The sequence below is a fragment of the Haliotis asinina genome, chromosome 1, assembly GCF_037392515.1.
Source record: "Haliotis asinina isolate JCU_RB_2024 chromosome 1, JCU_Hal_asi_v2, whole genome shotgun sequence".
NCBI lineage: Eukaryota > Metazoa > Mollusca > Gastropoda > Lepetellida > Haliotidae > Haliotis > Haliotis asinina.
In genome coordinates, this window is record NC_090280.1 from 66928793 (window position 1) to 66953869 (window position 25077).

The window sequence follows — 25077 nt, forward strand, 5'->3', positions numbered from 1 at the left end:
AAACAGCGTCATGCCCCACTGGTGGAACACATCACATACTGAACAGTCGCTAAAAGCTGTCTCACTTCACCTCCCCTCTCCAGCCCCTGTATGCTAACACTGAATATGATATACAGATGTAACGCACCCGTCATACGCACGGACGTGGTCAAGAATCTTCTACATACAGCGTTGTGGCGTTAACATTATCTGACAGATCACAGGTGGGCGTGGTCAAGAATCTGCTACATACAGCGTTGTGGCGTTAACATTATCTGACAGATCACAGGTGGGCGTGGTCAAGAATCTGCTACATACAGCTTTGTGGCGTTAACATTATCTGACAGATCACAGGTGGGCGTGGTCAAGAATCTTCTACATACAGCGTTGTGGCGTTAACATTATCTGACAGATCACAGGTGGGCGTGGTCAAGAATCTGCTACATACAGCGTTGTGGCGTTAACATTATCTGACAGATCACAGGTGGGCGTGGTCAAGAATCTGCTACATACAGCGTTGTGGCGTTAACATTATCTGACAGATCACAGGTGGGCGTGGTCAAGAATCTGCTACATACAGCTTTGTGGCGTTAACATTATCTGACAGATCACAGGTGGGCGTGGTCAAGAATCTGCTACATACAGCGTTGTGGCGTTAACATTATCTGACAGATCACAGGTGGGCGTGCTCAAGGATTTGGTACACGTGAGGCAAACGTGATAACAGATAGTGAATACAGATAGTTTTGCAGTATTTGTGACCATGAAACTGTACTGTTTGACATTTTAAATAGACACATTTAAATTGAATGTGGCAATGAGGAACGTTTCCTTGTCCTAGCTAATAGAGTAGAATATTTACAGTGTGTTTAGTGAAGCTGGAGAGACCACCATACAGAATATGAAGTGCTGTATGACTATAACCGCGGAGGTAGCGGGTTATTGTATAATATATGCTTACTGCACTACGAGAACTGTCAGGCTTCAAATGTTTCGCAACGGTGGGTTTCGAACTTTAATTTGCATGGTCCAATTCCGACTCCTTAAACACCAACAATCATTTCCTCTAAAAATTTAGAGTTTCAATATCATGTATTCTTCTTTAATCCTTTCGTGATTTAATCATATGTCATGTTTTTTCGGAAGATTTCGGACCAGCGGAGCAGCTGAACGGATGAGAAACCCAGCACGGCAACTATGTGGGTAGTAGAAGCACAGTTCCAAGTGGCATAAGTTTCCATTGCTTTAACACTACTATAACGGTGCTAGAATTAATTTGATTTTCAAAAGGTTTTCAACATCTTGAAATTCAATTAGTAGTAATCCACTTACTATACTGGTCCAATTCTTGAGGTTAGCGTACAATCTGTGGTTTATGGCTGAAACGAAACATCGGTGACACCTTTGTACTCAAACAGTAAGATAAAATATCTTTTCGATTTTAACAGTGGATTTTCATGCTTCTACACTAAACCACTAAACATTGGCCGATAAGGAGGGGACTGGATCATACTTGATAAAAGTCACTTTTGATTCAATTTAATGTCGGTGTAGAACAGGTCGATAAGTACCGTGTGTACTTATCTTCTGACATACCTGCATATCTACTCCACCATACCATGTGAAAGTAAGTGGATACGTAGATCTACTCCACCACGCCATGTCAAGGTTACTAGATACATGGATCTACTCCATCACGCCATGTCAAGGTTACTAGATACATGGATCTACTCCACCACGCCATGTCAAGGTTACTAGATACATGGATCTACTCCACCACGCCATGTCAAGGTAACTAGATACATGGATCTACTCCACCACGCCATGTCAAGGTTACTAGATACATGGATCTACTCCACCACGCCATGTCAAGGTTACTAGATACATGGATCTACTCCATCACGCCATGTCAAGGTAACTAGATACATGGATCTACTCCACCACGCCATGTCAAGGTTACTAGATACATGGATCTACTCCATCACGCCATGTCAAGGTTACTAGATACATGGATCTACTCCACCACGCCATGTCAAGGTTACTAGATACATGGATCTACTCCACCACGCCATGTCAAGGTTACTAGATACATGGATCTACTCCATCACGCCATGTCAAGGTAACTAGATACATGGATCTACTCCACCACGCCATGTCAAGGTTACTAGATACATGGATCTACTCCACCACGCCATGTCAAGGTAACTAGATACATGGATCTACTCCACCACGCCATGTCAAGGTTACTAGATACATGGATCTACTCCACCACGCCATGTCAAGGTTACTAGATACATGGATCTACTCCATCACGCCATGTCAAGGTAACTAGATACATGGATCTACTCCACCACGCCATGTCAAGGTTACTAGATACATGGATCTACTCCACCACGCCATGTCAAGGTAACTAGATACATGGATCTACTCCACCACGCCATGTCAAGGTTACTAGATACATGGATCTACTCCACCACGCCATGTCAAGGTTACTAGATACATGGATCTACTCCATCACGCCATGTCAAGGTTACTAGATACATGGATCTACTCCATCACGCCATGTCAAGGTAACTAGATACATGGATCTACTCCACCACGCCATGTCAAGGTTACTAGATACATGGATCTACTCCACCACGCCATGTCAAGGTTACTAGATACATGGATTTACTCCACCACGCCATGTCAAGGTTACTAGATACATGGATCTACTCCACCACACCATGTCAAGGTTACTAGATACATGGATCTACTCCATCACGCCATGTCAAGGTAACTAGATACATGGATCTACTCCACCACGCCATGTCAAGGTTACTAGATACATGGATCTACTCCATCACGCCATGTCAAGGTAACTAGATACATGGATCTACTCCACCACGCCATGTCAAGGTTACCGTGTACATGGATCTACTCCACCATAGCATGTCAAGGTTACTAGATACATGGATCTACTCCACCACGTCATGTAACGGTTACTGTGTACATGGAACTACTCCCCCATAGCATGTCAAGGTTTCTGTATAAATGTATCTGCTCCACCATATTATGTTGAGGTTACGAGATGCGTGGATCTACGCCATCATACAATGTGGAGGTTACTAGATACATAAATCTACTTCACCATGCCATGTGGAGATTAGTAAATACATGGATCTACTCCATCATACCATGTGGAGGTTACTAGATACACAAATCTACTTCACCATACCTTGTGGAGGTTACTAGGTACATGGATCTTATCCATCATACCAATGTGGGGGTTACTAGAAACGTTGATCTACTCTACCATATCATGTAGATGTTACTAGATGCATGGATCTACTCCATCATACAATGTGGAGGTTACTAGATACATGGATCTACTCCACCATACCAGGAAGAGATTACGAGATATACAAATCTACTTCACCATATCATGTGGAGGTTACTAGATACATGGATCCACGACACCATACCAGGTAGAGATTACGAGATACACAAATCTACTTCACCACATCATGTGGAGGTTACTAGATACATGGATCCACGACACCATACCATGTGGAGGTCATTGGATAAATTCATCTACTCCACCACGCCATATAAAGGTTACTAGATACATGGATCTACTCCATCATACCTTGTGAAGGTTACTAGAGACATGGGTCTACGCCATTACTCCAAGTAGATGTTAGTAGATACATGCATCTACTCCACCATACCATGTGGAGGCGGTTACTGGGTACATGCATCTACTCCACCATAACATGTGGAGGAGTTTACTGGGTACATGCATCTACTCCACCATTTCATCTGGAGGAGTTTACTGGGTACACGCATCTACTCCACCATACCAAGTGGAGGAGGTTACTGGGTACATGCATCTACTAAACCATACCATGTGGAGGAGTTTCCTGGGTACACGCATCTACTCCACCATACCATGTGGATGAGTTTACTGGGTACACGCATCTACTAAACCATACCATGTGGAGGCGGTTACTGGGTATATGCATCTACTCCACCATACAAAGTGGAGGAGTTCACTGGGTACACGCATCTACCCCATCACTCCATGTGGAGGAGGTTACTGGGTACATGCATCTACTCCACCATACCATGTGGATGAGGTTACTTGGTACACGCATCTACTCCACCATACCATGTGGAGGAGTTTACTGGGTACACGAATCTACTTCACCATACCATGTGGAGGAGGTTACTGGGTACATGCATCTACTCCATCACTCCATGTTGAGGAGGTTACTTGGTACACGCATCTACTCTACCATACCATGTGGAGGCGGTTACTGGGTACATGCATCTACTCCACCATACCAAGTGGAGGAGTTTACTGGGTACACGCATCTACTCCATCACTCCATGTGGAGGAGGTTACTGGGTACATGAATCTACTCCACCATACCATGTGGAGGAGGTTACTTGGTACACGCATCTACTCCATCACTCCATGTGGAGGAGGTTACTGGGTACATGCATCTACTCCATCACTCCATGTGGAGGAGTTTACTGGGTACACGCATCTACTAAATCATACCATGTGGAGGAGGTCACTGGGTACATGCATCTACTAAACCATACCATGTGGAGGAGGTTACTGGGTACACGCATCTACTCCATCACTCCATGTGGAGGAGTTTACTGGGTACATGCATCTACTCCATCACTCCATGTGGAGGAGTTTACTGGGTACAAGCATCTACTCCACCATACCATGTGGAGGAGGTTACTGGGTACACGCATCTACTCCACCATACCAGGTGGAGGAGGTTACTGGGTACACGCATCTACTAAACCATACCATGTGGAGGCGGTTACTGGGTACACGCATTTACTCCACCATACCATGTGGAGGAGTTTACTGAGTAGACGCATCTACTAAACCATACCATGTGGAGGAGGTTACTGGGTACACGCATCTACTCCACCATACCATGTGGAGGAGTTTACTGAGTAGACGCATCTACTAAACCATACCATGTGGAGGGGGTTACTGGGTACACGCATCTACTCCATCACTCCATGTGGAGGAGGTTACTGGGTACATGCATCTACTCCATCACTCCATGTGGAGGAGTTTACTGGGTACACGCATCTACTAAACCATACCATGTGGAGGAGGTTACTGGGTGCACGCATCTACTCCACCATGCCATGTGGAGGAGTTTACTGGGTGCACGCATCTACTCCACCATACCATGTGGAGGAGGTTACTGGGTACACGCATCTACTCCACCATACCATGTGGAGGAGGCTACTGTGTACAAGCATATACTAAACAATACCATGTGGAGGAGGTTACTGGGTACACGCATCTACTCCATCACTCCATGTGGAGGAGTTTACTGAGTAGACGCATCTACTAAACCATACCATGTGGAGGAGGTTACTGGGTACACGCATCTACTCCATCACTCCATGTGGAGGAGTTTACTGGGTACATGCATCTACTCCATCACTCCATGTGGAGGAGTTTACTGGGTACACGCATCTACTCCACCATACCATGTAGAGGAGGTTACTGGGTACACGCATCTACTCCACCATACCAGGTGGAGGAGGTTACTGGGTACACGCATCTACTAAACCATACCATGTGGAGGAGGTTACTTGGTACACGCATCTACTCCACCATACCATGTGGAGGAGTTTACTGGGTGCACGCATCTACTAAACCATACCATGTGGAGGAGGTTACTGGGTACACGCATCTACTAAACCACACCATGTGGAGGAGGCTGCTGTGTACAAGCATCTACTAAACAATACCATGTGGAGGAGGTTACTGGGTACACGCATCTACTCCACCATACCATGTGGAGGAGTTTACTGAGTAGACGCATCTACTAAACCATACCATGTGGAGTAGGTTACTGGGTACACGCATCTACTCCACCATACCATGTGGAGGTGGTTACTGGGTACATGCATCTACTCCACATACCATGTGGAGGCGGTTACTGGGTACACGCATCTACTCCACCATACCATGTGGAGGAGTTTACTGAGTAGACGCATCTACTAAACCATACCATGTGGAGGAGGTTACTGGGTACACGCATCTACTCCATCACTCCATGTGGAGGAGTTTACTGGGTACATGCATCTACTCCATCACTCCATGTGGAGGAGTTTACTGGGTACACGCATCTACTCCACCATACCATGTAGAGGAGGTTACTGGGTACACGCATCTACTCCACCATACCAGGTGGAGGAGGTTACTGGGTACACGCATCTACTAAACCATACCATGTGGAGGAGGTTACTTGGTACACGCATCTACTCCACCATACCATGTGGAGGAGTTTACTGGGTGCACGCATCTACTAAACCATACCATGTGGAGGAGGTTACTGGGTACACGCATCTACTAAACCACACCATGTGGAGGAGGCTGCTGTGTACAAGCATCTACTAAACAATACCATGTGGAGGAGGTTACTGGGTACACGCATCTACTCCACCATACCATGTGGAGGAGTTTACTGAGTAGACGCATCTACTAAACCATACCATGTGGAGTAGGTTACTGGGTACACGCATCTACTCCATCACTCCATGTGGAGCAGGTTACTGGGTACATGCATCTACTCCATCACTCCATGTGGAGGAGTTTACTGGGTACACGCAACTACTCCACCATACCATGTGGAGGAGGTTACTGGGTACACGCATCTACTCCACCATACCAGGTGGAGGAGGTTACTGGGTACATGCATCTACTAAACCATACCATGTGGAGGAGGTTACTTGGTACACGCATCTACTCCACCATACCATGTGGAGGAGTTTACTGGGTGCACGCATCTACTAAACCATACCATGTGGAGGAGGTTACTGGGTACACGCATCTACTAAACCATACCATGTGGAGGAGGTTACTTGGTACACGCATCTACTCCACCATACCATGTGGAGGAGTTTACTGAGTAGACGCATCTACTAAACCATACCATGTGGAGTAGGTTACTGGGTACACGCATCTACTCCATCACTCCATGTGGAGCAGGTTACTGGGTACATGCATCTACTCCACATACCATGTGGAGGGGGTTACTGGGTAGACGCATCTACTAAATCATACCATGTGAAGGCGGTTACTGGGTACATGCATCTACTAAACCATACCATGTGGAGGCGGTTACTGGGTACATGCATCTACTAAACCATACCATGTGGAGGCGGTTACTGGGTACATGCATCTACTAAACCATACCATGTGGAGGCGGTTACTGGGTAAATGGATATCGATCAGCTAATGAGGATGAGATGATGAGACTGTCAACAAATCATGCTTTATCTGAGTATACACAGCGTGTAGAATTTGGCATAACGGACCTGAATCTATAGGTGGTGTGTACCGATCAGCCTCAAAAGTGTATTACCCACACTGGATTGATTCTGTGATGGCACAAACCTTTGATCATATAAAATCTGACTTTAGATTTTAAATTCCAGCGTTTGAATATGAGTTACGATTATGATAATGAGATTCATTTAGCATAACATGAACATTGTATGCCACATTACCATCGGTAGGTAAAAAATTTACCAACATTTACCAGCGGAAAACATAACATCCCATGCCCTGTTGGTTACCGGCCGCTGTCGCTATAAAACTCCCAGTTCAGTCACTGAAGATATGGTAGGTACACTCATTGCCGCAGCTCCATTAAGTACACTAAGTACATTTATTGTGGTCAACAACCTACCTCGCTGGCATTTCCTGCTTTCACTCTCGTTGACAACACAAACAACTTGACATTCCGTATATTTATTCTGACTAACAACACAATCTGCTGACATTCCCTACATTTACTCTCACTAACAACCCAACCTGCTGGCATTCCCTACATTTACTCTCACTAACAACCAAACCTGCTGGCATTCCCTACATTTACTCTGACTAACAGCCAAACCTGCTGGCATTCCCTATATATACTCTGACTAACAACCCAACCTGCTGGCATTCCCTACATTTATTCTGGCTAACAACCCAACCTGCTGGCATTCTGTACACATACTTTGACTAACAACCCAACCTGCTGACATTCCCTACATTTACTCTGGCTACCAACCCAACCTGCTGGCATTCCCTACATTTACTCTCACTAACAACCCAGCCTGCTGGCATTCCCTATATTTACTCTCACTAACAACCCAACCTGCTGGCATTCCCTACATTTACTCTGACTAACAACCAAACCTGCTGGCATTCCCTATATTTACTCTCACTAACAACCCAACCTGCTGGCATTCCCTATATTTACTCTGACTAACAACCAAACCTGCTGGCATTCCCTATATTTACTCTGACTAACAACCCAACCTGCTGGCATTCCTTTCATTTACTTTTGCTAACAACCCAGTCTGCTGGCATTCCTTTCATTTACTTTTGCTAACAACCCAGTCTGCTGGCATTCCATTCATTTACTTTTGCTAACAACCCAGTCTGCTGGCATTCCTTTCATTTACTTTTGCTAACAACCTAGTCTGCTGGCATTCCATTCATTTACTTTTGCTAACAACCCAGTCTGCTGGCATTCCTTTCATTTACTTTTGCTAACAACCCAACCTGCTGGCATTCTGTACACATACTTTGACTAACAACCAAACCTGCTGGCATTCCCTACATTTACTCTCACTAACAACCCAGCCTGCTGGCATTCCCTATATTTACTCTCACTAACAACCCAACCTGCTGGCATTCCCTACATTTACTCTGACTAACAACCAAACCTGCTGGCATTCCCTATATTTACTCTCACTAACAACCCAACCTGCTGGCATTCCCTATATTTACTCTGACTAACAACCAAACCTGCTGGCATTCCCTATATTTACTCTGACTAACAACCCAACCTGCTGGCATTCCTTTCATTTACTTTTGCTAACAACCCAGTCTGCTGGCATTCCTTTCATTTACTTTTGCTAACAACCCAACCTGCTGGCATTCCTTTCATTTACTTTTGCTAACAACCCAGTCTGCTGGCATTCCTTTCATTTACTTTTGCTAACAACCCAGCCTGCTGGCATTCCTTTCATTTACTTTTGCTAACAACCCAGTCTGCTGGCATTCCTTTCATTTACTTTTGCTAACAACCCAGCCTGCTGGCATTCCTTTCATTTACTTTTGCTAACAACCCAGTCTGCTGGCATTCCTTTCATTTACTTTTGCTAACAGCCAAACCTGCTGGCATTCCTTTCATTTACTTTTGCTAACAACCCAGCCTGCTGGCATTCCTTTCATTTACTTTTGCTAACAACCCAGCCTGTTGGCATTCCTTTCATTTACTTTTGCTAACAACCTAGCCTGCTGGCATTCCTTTCATTTACTTTTGCTAACAACCATACCTGCTGGCATTCCTTTCATTTACTTTTGCTAACAACCCAGCCTGCTGGCATTCCTTTCATTTACTTTTGCTAACAACCCAGCCTGCTGGCATTCCTTTTATTTACTTTTGCTAACAACCCAGTCTGCCGGGTAAGACTACGACTCTTTCACTGTGCTATATTGTTGGCATAATGACTTAATTAAACATACATGAGCATCCTCAGTTGGGATGCATTAACTGTTGATTTGAAAAGAAATCGACAGTGTTCCCATCCCCAGTGTTGATTAAGTGTACAAACATTTCCTCGGTGAAGTTCCCTAACAGGGGTATGTGAAGTCTGGCTTCTTCAGTACCGAAGAATGTAGGGAAAGATGTGGGTAAGATGCATCCTTGTGTGCACATGTATATGAGATGAGAAACTACTACGTATACCATCACACTACTGTGGTGCTACTGCGAGGAAGAGAAGGTGGCCATCTCCTTGTCCCTCCCTCCCAAGAGACCGCTTCTATTTCCTCCTACATCGTTACAGCGCCAGGCGGGTCGTGCATATTGTCTCTATGATAGGCAAATCCACAATACACAAGCGTGCAGTGGGATAGAAAATGGTTCAGTAATTGCTATCATATATTCCACAGAGCCTGTCCTGAATACAATAGAATTTATTGGTGCTAATTATGTACTGCTGCAGCCTCCTTCTCCATCATGTCACGTCAGAACAGCAGTTGCAAAATAACTCAGTGTTTTCTTAAAACAAGTGGAGTTGGGCTTTTTACGAAAGTGGAAAAACAAACAAAATTCAATTTACATGCAGAGCATGAATGAATCTAAAGCAACTAACTTTAACCGTTCCGTGCGATTCGCTTAAAATTCAAAAGGCAACCTGGCGTTGTAATTGTTTTCTCGTTTAAGCTGGGCCTGTGATCTCAATCATGGCGGCTGAGGCGGCTAGAGCGACACTGCAGCTAAACACTAACTACAAACCGCCGGTGTGTGCGTGACAGACGCCTCTTATTACTGCCGTGATTGTAATGAAGGCTCTCAAATCTTGACAATTATACTTTACGACTACAGAATGTTTAATCTATGAAATAATTGACCGTAATAATTTGCAATTCCATGCCCTTTAGTTTTCAATGTTTTCTTCCGTGTTTTGGCGTGATAGCTGGCTATCAGGTGGATGCCATTATGATGCCAACAACAGTCACAAACCCTAGTAAAACGGGTTATCATGGGGAGGCAACTCCTGCAAAGCACTGCCTCAAAGCGCTGTAATACAAGTAACGATGCCTGTGTGTTTTACATACATGACAGAACAGGACACCAGAAATGAGACAACGCCTGTATTCAAGTTAAGAGACAGCAAGGCAGGGCCGCTGAGGGTATTTACAGGGTGTAACTAACTGTCAATCTAAGAGATGCCTTACAGTGAAGACAATGGCAGTGTTTAGGTTACCCTAAAGTATAACTTACCGTATCGAGAATGGGGGCGTCTCGGGACAGTATTTGTCAAACTAAAGTATGATTTAGTTAAGAAAATGGGAGTTTCTCCACAGACCATTTGTTAAACTGAGGTATTACGACTGACAGTGAATAGAATGGTAATGTCTCCAGACAGCTTCTGACAAACTAAAGTATGACGTACATTAAAATAATGGGGGCGTCTCCAGACAGCATTTGCTAAAACTAAAGTATGACTTACAGTAAACAGAATGGGGGTGTCGCCAGACAGCATTTATTAAACTAAGGTCTGATTTACAGTAAAGAGAATTGGGGCGTCTCTTTACAGCGTTTGTTAAACTAAAGGATGACTTACAGTAAACAGAATGGGGCCGTCTCCATATAGCTTTTGTCAAACTACAGTATGACTTGAAGTGCCGAGAATGGGAATGTCTCCAAGCTGCTTTTGTCAAAATAAAGAATGACTTACAGTAAACAGAAGACGTTGCAGGGGAAATAATACACTCAGGGCCAGGTTACGGCGTTGCGAGCACAAATAACATCTGTCAGCATATAGTCATGAAAATAACTTTCCTTTATATACACATCGGAATACCACTGAAGCTCACTGAAATAGTTACCACAAATGAAAATAACTTGAACTGTAATATCCCACCATAATTAAAACAAACTCTGCGCCTTTGATATTGTAATAAGACAGTCAAGCCTGTCAGCGACCGTGAGTTTAAACATGGCTTGTGATATCTGACGGAGGAGGACGGTGGCAACATTTGCCGTGCTGGTATTGCGGCTAAAGTAGGTAGATACCTGACACTACGTCTGCTACTAACCTTTTCAGCCATGTCCAGTGCCATATCCAGGTATATGCCAAACGCTGGCCTACATTTGACAGCAACTCCAGGAACTGTAACCACAACGTTGTCGAAGCACGACTTCAGTTGGCTTTCAGCAGTGGGCTAAGTCAAGTGCGAGTAATTCACAGCTGCTCTGTACCGGACACTAGTTGATCGCGCAGGACGTCGTCCAGGACTAATGCCGGCTTGAGGGCAGATGTCTGCCTGCTACCAATTCACTAGGGTCTTGACGAAGTTTCTGCCAGTCAATCATTACTCTAAATCGAGACGCGGATGGTTGTCTTGGGGTATTCTTTCCATATAATACAACTGCTATAGCATCTCAACTTGTAATCCAATTACTTGGCAAGTCTACCATGTTGTTTCCCACGGCCGGGGTTTGCATTAAGGAGAAGCAGAGAGTAGGTTGGGAGATTCTCTCGAGTCCGTGGGTAGTACGACGTCATCTGATGTTGCAGTCTGGAGCCACGGGCCGCCTCAGTTCTCCGTCACGACCAGTGTGCATACCGTGAAGCCAGGCGAGACGTCATGTGGTTTAGCGCTTTTCAATGAGATCGAACTATGTAGGAGGAAAATCGGAGCTGATCACCGTTTCTCGTGCTCAATTGTTTGTTTGCCGTCCAATTTGCCAGGCCACCCGTCTTTTTATAGCAACATATAACACACGGTGAAGACCAATCCATAGAGGGAGCGAGAAAGAAAATATTGGCTGCATTTGAGAGTACTTAACCTCGCACCTTATCCCTTGTTCAAGAGATAATTATCCCCCGCTTTAAAAGATTTCTGGGTATCATTAGATGGGTGGCGAGCCCATGTTATATTTGCCAATATGTCTTTATTGACGACTTGCAAAGATCGCTGAAACGTCCCAGCTCATTTCAATCATATTAACTTGAACTGCGATGCTCCTTAGGGAAGAGACGACGAACAAGCAGGGATGAATTGCTACTAATTGTTCCCCGCCTGTCCCAGGCCAACGCTCCGCTCACGGCGAGGAATTGTTGACGGTAGGAGGGCTTTAACTAATTAGTCGGAAAGAAAAGAATAAACCGGGGGAAATCAAAGCATGCGTCTTGAATGGTTGTATGAAAAAGCCGTGGTGTAATCGATATGTCATACACATGATGGCATGGAGCTTCACAATCACCGGTCAACGCATCATTGCTCAGTTTAGAAGCAGCTCAGAACAGCGTCACTACACTGTATATCTCGCCTATCTAGCACAATACCACCATTAGATAGCTTTCACACGGAGAAAATGCTCCGCCAGTCTAATCTAGGATAGAAGATATATAATCTATATTTGTCGTGTGCAGTTAGCACTAGTAGTATATTACTAAGCAGAGAGTTTCGTATATCCCCCAGGACAAGTTGGTTGTGTCAGTCAGTTGGCGGCTTAGTGGACTTTCGGCCTATGCATATTGCTTTTCCAACGTGCCATCTTTATAACATAATGATTTACCTAGAGTCATGAAGGAGTTTTCAAGTGCTTTGTATGTGTATAACCCCAGACAAAATTCAAACAAGAATCATAGGGATGTTCAGAACATAATCATTTGTTATATGTGCATATTAACTTATCACAAAACAAATACCGTAACCGCAGGAACATTCTGCGAGTGCAGGTTGTCCACTTTATGTAACGGTCAATAGTTGATCACAGCATATTTTAGCATCACACCGATTCGTTACACTCTCTATCCAGATGCACGCCTGACCAAACTTAACGCCATCCAGGGGATATTCCGGTAGCAAACAACATTCTCTCTATAATTCATGACTCTCTTATCGCCAGTGGTGATGCACACATACGAGTATATCAGATAATGAAATATTATTATGGCTACTTACCTTTTAGGAAGGAATATGCTCACTGTGGCACCTCTGTGAGGTACAGATGTGTGTACATGCCATACAAACATTCCTCTGTAACTCACAGCCATATGTGCCCACAACCATTCCTCTGTAACACACAGCTGTACGTGTCCACAACTACACCTCTGCAACACACAGTTGTAAATTCACATATCCATGCCTGTGTAACACACAGTTGGAAGTTCCCACAACCATGCCTCTGTAACACACATAGCTGTAAGTTTCCACAACTATACCTCTGTAACACACACAGCTGTATGTGCCCACAACCATACTTCTGTAACACACACAGATGTATGTGCCCACAACCATACTTCTGTAACACACACAGATGTACATGCAAGTTTCCACAACCACACCTCTGTAACACACACAGATGTACATGTAAGTTCCCACAACCACACCTCTGTAACATACACAGCTGTAGGTGTCCACAACCATACCTCTGTAACATACACAGCTGTAGGTGTCCACAACCATACCTCTGTAACATACACAGCTGTAGGTGTCCACAACCATACCTCTGTAACACACAGCTGTAATTGTCACTATGAAGACGACGTTTATCTTCAGCATTTCTCTTTCGTATATAGCAGCAAATCTATTCCAAGTCATGCAATTGTATATTGTCTATAAGATGAACAAGTGACTCTCTGGCTTGAACTTGGAAGGATATCGGCATAGAACACGTCATGCACATACTACGTTCAGCCCAACGGAAGATCTATCTGCCTTGGGCCTAGTAGCGTGTTGTGTAGGTCGACAGGGCGTAGCAGCAGCACGTGGGCGCTGAATTTGGGGATTAGCTCACACTTATGAAGGTTTCGAGAGGCCTAGGAGAATGGATGCTTTAAAGACTTCTGAGGTCAAAGATCTCTGGTGGATGGAGTGTTGTGTGTAGAACGATTTTCTGAAACACTGTGAAATGGCACTTGTATTTTCATTTCTATGTCGTCCAAAAAGAATATATTTGATCTATTTTTGAGAAAGGATACAAAAACGATTTCTATATAACAATAGCCATGCAGGTAGAGTACTTAGCCTGACACTAGCCATACAGGAACATCATGTACATACAAGTAAATGTGTCCGTTCACTCAGGTAACGGTTACATCAGCACTTTTTCAGCCAATTTCAGCCATATCAAATCGACATAGGACAGTGAAGAAACCAGTACCGTGTCGTTGATCTGTGTTAAAGTAACAAGAACAATACTGCACAACGCTCAGAACAAGATACATGTACGCTTCATGGTACTACAAACAAAAAGTATTAACAAAAAGTATTCATTACGGAGCAGAACATATCTATCACAGATAAAGAAAACGTGGTATTCGTATTCCACAACGTTCATATCACAGTGCAAGCAATTCGATTGAATCCAGTGTGAATCACTATCGATACAATGCATGATCTCTGACTCAATCAGATACAATGCATGATCTTTGGCTCAATCAGATACAATGCATGAGCAGTGGCTCAGTCAGATACAATGCATGATCTCTGGCTCAGTCAGATACCATGCATGATCTCTGGCTCAGTCAGATACCATGCATGATCTCTGGCTCAATCGGATACAATGCATGATCTCTGCCTCAATCAGATACAATGCATGATCTGTGGCTCAGTCAGATACAATGCATGATCTCTGGCTCAGTCAGATACCATGCATGATCTCTGGCTCAATCGGATACAATGCATGATCTCTGGCTCAATCGGATACAATGCATGATCTCTGGCTCAATCGGATACAATGCATGATCAGTGGCTCAGTCAGATACAATGCTTAATCTCTGGCTCAGTCAGATACAATGCATGATCAGTGGCTCAATCCCTTGCCGATCCCTTGCCCAGTAAGACGCGACGCATGGTCCTTAGATAATCAAGATACCATGTCCAAATATTTCTACCGACCAAAAACTATGTGACCAGGCTATATGATATTTAGTTATTATTATTCAATATGCAATCTTGATCTTTATCACTACCGCAGAGTACATTGTTTTGTCAGCTACCTTGTTCCTCTTTGTCAATTCCATTAATTACTGTATATGACATTTATGGCCTTTATTGGTCATCCCCCCTGGCTGTGTCTGTCATCACATCAGCTGTAGAAGGAAGTGCTAATAGCTTCTCTATCTGTCCATTGTTGAATCTTTGCCCGTCTGTTGTTGTTAAAAACTATATATATGTATGCTCACATCTATACTGTACGTGAGAGATGAGAAGTGAGATGTGAGTGTGGAGACCGGCATTCCGACTGTCTTTGTGGGGACGACCGCGAGCAGGATTATGTCGCTTGCAGGAAAGGCCCTGGGGTTGAGCTGGAAGTCCGCTCACCTCATTCATGTATACTCGTTTGTCATGTCTTGTGAAACCAACTAAAGAAGTTTGAACTAAACTATGCCTTCGTCTTCATCAACGTATTCATTTGTGTCCGTCAACGTAATGTTCATCAAAATCATGAGCTAATTCGCCACGAGCCGATGACTACATCCACCCGTTGACAATACCATGTATGGTCCCTGGCTCATTCAGATGCATGATGATCAGATACGATGCATGATCAGTGGCAAAATCAGATACGATGCATGATCAGTGGCAAAATCAGATACGATGCATGATCAGTGGCAAAATCAGATACGATGCATGATCCCTGGCTGAAACAGACACAAGACATCATCCCTGGCTCAAACGGATACCATGTACATGAACTGGATTAGTCGAGGCACTATGTGCTTTCTTTGACTGAGATATGGTGTATGCTATTTGGCCCAGTCAGACATACAGATTCCGTGACTCAGCCAAACACAAGGAATTAAAATACAATCCATGACTCGGATACTGTATATACCCCATGACTCAGTCGGATAATATGTATACTCCACGACTCAGTCAAATATTGTGTATACCCCATGACTCAGTCAGATCCTGTGTGTACTGCTTCAGTCAGTAAGATTCTGAGTATTCTCCATGACGCGATGTCATCACATGAAATGCTCAACTGCATATGTACGATACAAAGCTCAGTGAGATGTTGTGCATAATACCTGCCTTAATCATCTGTTCATCACCTGATGCACCAGATTCAATGCATATACATCGCTGAAAGAAACGTATATTACATGGCGCAATCGGGTGATGTGTTTAATACGCTGGTTTGTATAAACAGGTATAGTACACATACGGTGATTGAACCAGTTTTACATGTTATATGACAGTCGGCACCATTAATGATTTGGCATTGTTAGTAAAACCGTCCAAGTCCATGGTATTAATTCCTGAGATCACCCCTAAAAGATTTCACACAATATATATTCCGTAAACACGACGTTCGGTTCATTTTCTGCTGGCATTTCGCCAAGATTAACAGTAAGCGATTATACCATGTAGAGCAGCTTGTGTCCGTGCTCGTCCCAGTACAGCTGACAAGATGGACCACTCCAGATGAGTGCTACTCAGAACACCGTGAGGGATGCTAACTTGTACCATAAAGTGTAACTGTGTATTGTGAATAACAAATTGCTTGCTTTTGTATTTGGTGCTACAAGATATTCTGGGTTTTTTTTAAAAAAATAATAGCGTAATGAATATGTATGTTTTCAAAAAAGGCTCATTTGCACTTTTTTCCTAAAATTATGAATTCAGACTTGATGTCATCGTTATATGGCTGGAATAATGCCGATGTGACGTGAAGCCAAACTTAACTCAAGAACTACTCACTACCATCCGTTCTCAGCATCAGCAAGGTAGAGAATGGGCTCTTTACAAGATCACCATTTGATGGGAGAAGAACTAAGAGCGTCTGACTGTAGCTGTAGTCGTTTGAAATGCATTGTATTTTTCGTTTTGAAAGTGTTAGAAAGCCCATGCTACACTTTCACGCTGTGTAAAAAAGAATTTGTAATGTGTCCACAAATGTAGTGGTGCTCTTTATCAGATTATTTTTTAACCTCTGTCCGTTGAGCAGCTTGTGACGTCTTTGTTCAATGTTAACATTGGCCTACAGGGAAAATATAGTTGTCTTGATAGTATAAGGGCTTCGGGCCAGGTCACACCATCCATGAATTGTTCATGTGTAACACAACTAACAATCAGCTCGGCTAGTAATGGCGACCTGGCGTAGCTACCCATGATCAGGTCAGCTCGGTTTTGGAGCACGGTAAATGCGGAACAAATGCATTTTCAATATTATCATACAGTACGATGTTGTTTCAAACAGGATGAACAAAGGTAGATATTGATGGTTCAGCACCTTCCCTCTTCCCCCGATGTGTTTCACTTATTACCCCTTCTCTGCATTGTCTCCTATTACAAGAATCATAAGTGTGATACGACAAGCTTATGTCGTTCACCAACGCCTCTCGTGATTGTACCTCCAGTTTTAATGAAGAGTGTCTTGCTTTCTCTCTTATCTTGCCTTTATTGGAATTTCAATGTGTATCTGAAGATCTATTAACTCGGGCAACTACATGCATTACTATTAATAATATGGATTGAAAGTTAGGCCGAATTAAGGTCTAAAGTGAAACCAGATATTGCATTTATTGGGGTAATAACCAACATGGCTGCCGCTCCACAGCAACGGTGGTGAGTCCCTGTTCGACAGTTCAGTTTATGATGTACGACGACACGCACATTAATGTATGCTGTACATCACAGAATACCACAATGATGGCAGATATACTGATGCTGTCAAAATGTATAGCACTACCAATATTGCCTGGGGGCGCGGTGAGATGATAAATATATATAGAAACGTTTCGATTAGCTGTAAGGCATTTGTCGGCGTGTACAGCTGCCCCAACATTCGTATTGAAATCCTGCAGTTCATGAAGCCTTCAGTAGATACGCATATGTACTGATGATTTCATATGTTGCTGGTTGTGATGTTGTCTGACAATGCGATACACATGAAGACAAATTTTGTTTTGGAAAAAGGGGTTGCCGAAACATGGGTGAACGAACAAATGGGTCGCGAACTACAAACTACATAACGACCAGCAGTTACGGGTGGAATATTGTGTACATGTGTACATCATGACACTATGACAACAAGCAGAAAGGGGTGGATTATTTACATACATTTTGGCAATAAGACAACCACTAGGTACGGGTGGAATATTCCATATACATCATGGCGCGATGACGACCAGCAGTTACGGGTGGAATATTGTATATATGGCCATATAGATGTGTACATCATGGCACTATGACAACAAACAGAAAGGGGTGGAATATTTACATACATTATGGCAATAAGAGGACCAACAGATACGGGTGGAATATTTTGTGTATGTCGTGGCGACCAACAGATGTGAGTACTACGCTAGCAGTTTCTGGTGTGATTAAAACTCCTATACGGTATTTACTTCTGACAGAAATAGATGTGTTTATCACATAGGAAACGCAGTCTGTAGACTACAGGATTTGTGGTGTCTGCTGTGATGTTTGGTACATGTGGTGTCTGGTACATGTGGTGTCTGGTGCATGTGGTGTCAGGTACATGCACAATTATTGTGTCAATTATTAAACAATGAAAATAACTCTTTAGGCTAAAATGTCGTAACAACAAAATGGGAAATGTGCTAATATATGAATTTACGCCCGGAACGTATAACATTGTGTGATAGAGATTGTGAAAATGTCATTTTAAACATTAACGCAAGCACTTATCAAAATATCTGTGTTGAATAAGGATTTTCCCAAGATAGTTTTTTTTCCGATAATAGGTAGGTGTTATGATACAATTGTGTGTGCTGTGTAATTATTTACCTACATAGTGTGTTTGTCCTGCCCCCAGGGCCCTGCTCTCAATTAAGAAACACGTTGCGGGCGTGACTCCTTCAACCATCGTTGCATTTGTTGCTGTGTGCTGAGGCGACACTGGGGCGACACCCGTACCGTCCTCACAGACACACCATCTTCAGCTGGGTTTTGAGTAATTGGATGACGGATTGAAATGATGGCTACGCTCGGTAGAGTCAGGCCCGGCATCATATATCTGTTACCACTGGCGACTCATTGCTGAACACATCTCTGAAGTGTCGCTTACATGCACATATTAACTCTTCATTTCTTCTGAAGTACCCATGTCAGTGTAGACGACCACTAGAATTGTGGAAATTGTGCATACTGAAATATACAGTTTTTTTCCATATGAAATACTGAGAGACTATTGCCACCGTAAATACAGATAATGGTGGTCGGTGTCAAGAAGATGAGGAAGTGTCATTCTTCGACCAATATATTCCCAATTCACTCTATAAGAATAAAGAATATTACAGGAAGTGCTGCACAGGTTACTCAACGCAGAACAACTGAAGATTAGAGCAAGAAGCATTAAACGGAGGTACCACATGTTAATCACCGCTAACCTCGACCTCCCCCTAACACTACCCCCCCCCCCCCCACACACACACACACACACACACACTTCTCTATCTCTCTCTCTCTCTCGCTCGCACACACTTTCGCACATACACACTTACACACACACGCGGGCTACTTAATGCTTACAATTTGCGGAAGACTATGTCTTGAACAGCTGGCACCATGGAACAATTTACAGGTGCTGCACAAGTAGCTTAAGAAATTAATTATCCAGGCTAATCAATCCGGCACAGCCGCAGCTATGAATTATACACATTCCAACAAAGGAGAGAAACAATATGCTCAGCCATGACAGTGGTCACGTGGCTGTCCCGAGGGACATCACCTGCGGCAAGGGTGCCGTGAGCATGTGTATCTGATTCTCTTGTCCTACTGTCATTAGTATATGGGATATTAAACCATGTTTCAGATCTTAACGGTTGTATTATTTCTTCTCAAATATTATACTATGTTATACATGTAACGATTCCGCCGACATGTCAGCATCCATGGAACAGGGTTTGAAAGCCGCGTCTTCAAATACCCATGGTCCAGTTGGGGCAATCCCTATGGCAAAGGTTTAAAGACAGACGCATTGTCATATAATTAGTGGAAGGTATTCTCAGAGGAGCGCTATGGGCGGGCTCGTGTCTAATCCTGGAGAATGATGTAATGTAATTACACATATAATTACACATGGCCTCGCGAAATCCCTCTCTAAGCCAGTCTACCTACCTAATGTATACGCTGCAAGACAATCCGCTGCTTTGTTTCCACAAACACAATCAAATTACTTCAGTAATCAATGTCAATTAATTAATTACCATTTAATTACCATAGTTTAAAATAAATTGAAATATTGCTAAAAGTTACACCAGTAAACGTTTTGTCATGCACGCTGCTTTTCTTTCGATAAATCCTAGTACTTACCTCAGGCAGTAATAAAGTGGCGATAAAATCACTAGTAGTCGTTAGCGGAGGTGGTGTATGATGGTATCCAGCGGTCACTGGCCGTTGGTCAAGTAAATGTCCTGATGGATATGACTCTGAACGAACGTCTGGCAGCGGCCGGTGGCAGCAGCATAGATGTTCACTGTGGCGGACGGGCGGGTGGGTGAGCGGCCGGGGGAGGGGCCGTGCAGGAGGGCGGGAGGGATACGAGACCGGGGAGTGGTTGGTCTTGTTACCTCACGTACTGGAGATCATTTGTGGCCTTGGGCACAACCCTCTCAATGCTCTATTACCATCCGCTTACATTGAACACACCAACTTTCAAGGGAGATAGAATTAATATTACAATAGCATGATATTGACTTTATGTAGGTCATACGTTCGCGGGAGTTGCAAGGCAAGGAGACGCAATGCCATTTGGCAAGGATGGAATAGGGTCCCCATGGGTCGCTTTAGTGCTAGCAGCGTAAACCGAGTGTGCACATGCTTTTTGTAACTTAAGTTAGAAGTGACATGCCGAGAGATTGAGGCATACACGGACATCGATTTATTCTGAGTTAAAGACAAAATTTCCTCGTGATCGGAACATGAAAGCGTCCCCGTGGACAAGCAACGCTAGCCCAGGCTAGATAATCACTTAATGTGCGGGGAGTACAGCCATTTCAATTATCAAAAGTATAAATATGGATATTAGGCTATCTATCCGAAAGTTAATGTAATATACAAACATTCAGCACCTATGATGCACCGAGCGGATAGGGAGTGATCCGTTTGTATGGGTGTAACCTTTCACTGTATCCGCTCCCTGCTGCTTAAAGTACATGACGTCACTTCCTCTTACATGTTAACTCATGGTGACAATCAACCTGCATTATTTTAGCTCTCAGGATTAGCATTTAATGTCATTAAAATAGAGTTACTAAATGATCAGCATCAGTCCTAATCTTTTTTATGGGCGTGGCAGTGTATGCATGATTACTTGTATGGAAATGGATGGTACCAGTTTCTGTAATGAGTTGATCAAGCGTTACTGATCATCAGGGTCAATAAGTGCGACTGATGTTTCTGAAAGATGCGCCAGCAGATTCGATATTTACAGGAACCTGTCATTGTCCCTGAAATAGCCAGTAGTCTGTCTCACAGTCCTTGAACCACCTTATTTTCTCTGCTGCCTAGCCCTACATTCAATGGTAAAACCGTAAATGAAGCAAGTCTAGATGCTCTGGTCTTCCTGGTGCTCCTTTTCAAGTTGTATAGTCTAGTTTGTTACTATCAAAATTCTATATAGTCAGAGACTAAGCGTTAGTCTGCAAAACCAGTGTAATATTACCGATAAGTGATTCTAGTCACCAAGCCTGTAGTTACCACTTTCAAAATGTCTGTCCAAAAATGAGAACCCAGATGTTGTTTCTCCCCAATCTATCCTGTGCTTTTTTCGTGAGTAAAACCTAGGATAGCTCTGAAGTCGGTATTGCTTTTCTCTATGCATTTGTTATCAGGAACTACAGTGTTCTGACAGGGAGCCATTAATCTATTAAGCGCGAGTATTTCTTGGCTTATCCCGCAACTTTACGTGTCAGTCCGTGATCCACAGAAGGCGACACTTCCTAGAAATGTGAGTGTTAGTCAGCGACCATTGGAATTGGGGGTGTTTGTGGGCGGTCACTGGAATTGGGGGTGCTAGTGGGTGGCCACTATAAATGGGGGTGCGAGAGAGCGGCCACTAGAACTGGGGGTGTTAGTGGCCAGTTCATAGAAGTTTGTGTGTTATGGGCAGCCACTTGAATTGGGAGTATTAGTGGGCGACCATTTTTTATCCGTCTGCAATACTATCTTAGGCGGCCTCGCTAAACCAGGAGCAAGTTGACTGGCCTTGAAAATTTATCACAATATCCCTGTTTTAGGCCCTTTCATTCATGGATTTCTTGTTATGTTATAACTAAAAGGCAGGCTAATTGACTTCTCACGTGAACCGGTGAAGTTGAACAATATCAGTCTTTGAGTGGATGTTCTGTAACTTTCTTTGAATTATTAATAAAAGTTTATAATTGATCGCTACTGCTTCGCACCACTTGTCGAAACACCAGAGCCTGTGAGACATCAACTTCCGACCACTGAAAAAGTGGTAGACTGATGGCATCTGCCAATCTGTTTGTCATGTCTCGTCTATAGAGAGCGAGGGGCACCGGTGCGTGACGCTCGGGATGTCTGATCCCAACACGTTACCATCAGCTCACTTGTGGCGGAAATGGCGGCCACATTTCACTCTCCAGCAAAACGTTCATGTATATACGACGATCGACAAGCCGAGACTTCCCAGGGCAGACGTATAAAAATTAATCAAGAAACGAAATATTGTCCTATTTCTCTTCGCTGAGTTGAATACTGGAACCCATTTGACAAGTAAATATAAATACCAGGAGTCACTAAGACACTTCAGATTGGTATTAAAAACTTGAGTATAGAATGCTGCATCATTGTGAACTCTTCCAAACATCATTAACAGATCATAACATAGGCCCTCACAACTACACAAAACACCCGCCTAATATAACACACCCAAACCCGCCCCAACAAACACATATCGGTCAACTCATGGGTGTGCACATATATACTAAGCACAATGTTATGCACATTGTGTCTTGAAGAGGAATCGCTTTAGTGGTGGTGGTGGTGGTGGTGGTTCCGTGATCATTTGGGGTGCCTATAACACCACGCCACAGAACAGGTTTGGTGATTGTTCAGGGCAACGTAACAGGTGTGGGCTACAGGGATCAGATTCTTCGACCTGTGGCAATTCCTTTTGTGCAACGTCACGGCCCTGGGTTAACATTCCAACGGCACAATGCCCGCCCTAATACGGCAAGGTTTGCTATGGATTTCTTGCAACACCACAATGTTGACTTTCTGCACTGGTCTGCAAATTCCCCGGATCTCTCCCCAATAGATCATGTTTGGGACGAGATGGATCAACGTCTACACCGTCTTCCTCATCCGTCAGATAACGTCCTTGACCTTGCAACAGAACTTGAGAGAATCTGGCGTGACATCCCACAAGCCATCCTTGCACGTTTGATAGGCTCTATGCGTCGTTGATGCACTGCTGTTCTCAATGCCGGTGGTGGACATACCCCTTATTGAGCTTGTGACATGGTCGTTTGACCCCTGTCCCGCATGCGGACTCATGACGTCATTGTGATTGACTTTTCAACTGAAATTGTCCCGACTTGTTGTGTTCTCACGATCCCTCCATTAATGTTTGTATGTACCTTTGACATTGTTACCGTACTTATCAACCGAGATAAAATTTTGACAATGCATAGTTTTTTAATGTGGCTAGTATAGTTGAGCATGTTTGACAGGACTGCTTCTGAATCCAGCTACATGGCCGCTGACATTTCTGTCCGTTGTCCTGTCCTCATCGCCGTGCTTATCTTGTATTGTACAACCGTAATCACACAAATATTGCTGAAATAGGATGACATGGTCATTTGGCCGCGGAGATTTGCATTGGAAAGGAGCTGGGGCCGCTGTTGACAAAAGTGATAAATGGATGAAGATTGAATCGATTATAAATCCGCTAATGAAACATCAAATTTCTACCGACATGGGGGTTTGTCTTACCGTGTAAACACATAGCACATAACATGTCATTCCTACCTTCCCCACCTTCCCCAGCTATATCGCAGGCTTCGCACCTGTACATGTTATTTAATAAAGGCATTGTACTTTAGCTAATATTTGAGTAGGGTATATCATATATTTCAAATTTATATATTTAACTTTTGGCGAACTTTCCTTCGTGTGGGCAAACAACTATGTACAATGTAATACATTAAGCACAAGTAAAGAGGGTCATTATTTAATTCCCCTAACACATTGAACACAAATCTATCATTCCTCGGCACGTCCTGGGATGGGACGTGTAAACACTGCTTGGACTCTGAGCGAGCATTAGGCTCCGTTATCATCAGTGCAGGTACAGTTTAAATAAAGACCGTACACACACGATCATAGTAAACTACAGAATCAATGCCTTTGTTTAGCTGTCAGCAATGTCACCACACTATAATATGTGTACACTGGAAACGCTTTATCTTCACTACATTTAACCATACACCCTCCCCTCAGGGAGCTGATGGTGAAGAGAGATTCATATTGCCGTCACTCCGTTCTGGCCCTGCTGTCTCCATCTGACTGGTGTGGTTACAGGGACAGGATCACATGCTACTAATAAG

The 25077-nt window shown here is 43.6% G+C and overlaps 1 protein-coding gene across 2 annotated transcripts in view; it reads right to left on the reverse strand.

Annotated features, from left to right (window-relative positions):
- LOC137282167 (uncharacterized) overlaps window positions 1–20943 on the reverse strand; it is a 60632-nt gene extending 39689 nt beyond the window's left edge. The window contains exon 1 of one of the 2 annotated variants that reach the window (XM_067813904.1): window positions 20819–20943. The gene's annotated coding sequence lies outside the window, so the exon portion shown is untranslated. Of the gene's footprint in view, window positions 1–11617; window positions 11829–20818 lie in introns of those variants that run through there. The other variant, XM_067813898.1, reaches the window with a different exon arrangement.
- Window positions 20944–25077: the final 4134 nt, after the last annotated feature.